Source organism: Sinocyclocheilus grahami, unplaced genomic scaffold (genome assembly GCF_001515645.1).
Source record: "Sinocyclocheilus grahami isolate Dianchi unplaced genomic scaffold, SAMN03320097.WGS_v1.1 scaffold6345.1, whole genome shotgun sequence".
NCBI classification, from domain to species: Eukaryota; Metazoa; Chordata; class Actinopteri; order Cypriniformes; family Cyprinidae; genus Sinocyclocheilus; species Sinocyclocheilus grahami.
Window position 1 is genome coordinate 7,901 of NW_015510790.1, and position 1,555 is coordinate 9,455.

Genomic DNA, 1,555 nt, shown 5'->3' on the forward strand with positions numbered 1-1,555 from the left:
TACCATTTAATTTAATTAAATTTTTACTTTTTTATCTTTATTACCTTTTTTTTGTATGCAATTTTTTTTCAGGCTTCTAAAATGTGGATTCAGAACAAGATGGATGAGTCCAAGCATGATATTCACTCTCAGGTGGACGCTATTACTGCTGGAACTGCCTCTGTGGTTAATCTTACTGCTGGTAAAGCCTTGACTCTATTAAAATGTATTAAATTACTAAGATGTTTTACAACACTTACTATACATTTTTTACTGTTTATACAAGAGAAAACCTCGACTGGACTTTTAAAATGAAGAGCTTTAAGCTTCATCTGCAGTATGGTGATGCAGTATGATTTGACTTGAGTTTTGCTATTCTATCTCCCAGGGGACCCGACAGACACGGATTATACAGCGGTAGGATGTGCAATCACCACCATCTCCTCTAATCTGACGGAGATGTCAAAAGGTGTGAAGCTGCTGGCGGCTCTGATGGAGGATGAGGTGGGCAGTGGACAGGACCTCATGAGGGCTGCCAGGACCCTCACCGGAGCTGTATCTGACCTGCTTAAAGCTGTGGAGCCTACATCAGGAGAGGTGTGAGCAAAGAATGTGCTGCGATTAATCATTATCTGTCAGTTTGATGGACTGTGTTGAACATTTTCTCAAAGTCTTTTCATTTTCCCCGAATTATATACAAATGCCATTTACATTTCTGTATCATATGTATAGTTTCATCTTGAGATACACAAATATGATTAAAATAATTATTTTCACTTTTTTATGGTAATATTTCTATTTTCTTTTGTTAAAGGCAAATGTATTTTCAGATTTTTTTTTTTTATTTGGTAAATTATTGTAATTATTTATATTTCATTATTAAATTGAATCATAATTCAACTGACTTACACTACCATCAACTCATCTTTATGTAGCACTTTATACATTACAGATTGTTTCAAAGCAGCTTCACAGGAAAATAACAAGCAGTGATTGTGTGGTTGTGTTTTCTCATGCAGCCACGACAGGTGGTTCTGACCGCAGCCGGCAGCATTGGTCAAGCCAGTGGAGATTTGCTTAAACAGATTGGAGAGAATGAAATGGACGAGCGCTTCCAGGTACACAGGTGTCTTTTAAGGAACATGATGTACATTTGTGTTTTTATCGCCCTGAGTGTATGTGTTCGTGTGTTTCAGGATGTGCTAATGAACCTAGCTAAAGCTGTGGCTAATGCAGCAGCCATGATGGTTCTGAAGGCCAAGAACGTGGCACAGGTTTCTGAAGACAGCGTCTTGCAGAACAGGGTTATTGCAGCTGCGACCCAGTGCGCCCTTTCCACTTCCCAACTAGTGGCCTGTGCCAAGGTGGTTCACATGTACATGTTTCTAATCCAGATTGTTTAAAAAACTGTGGATAACCTTTTTTCGTGTTTGTGTGTCAGGTTGTGAGCCCCACTATCAGCTCCCCTGTGTGTCAAGAGCAGCTGATTGAAGCAGGGAAGCTGGTGGACCGTTCAGTGGAAGGTTGTGTGAAGGCCTGTCTGTCAGCTACCAGTGATGGAGAGCTTCTCAAGGCC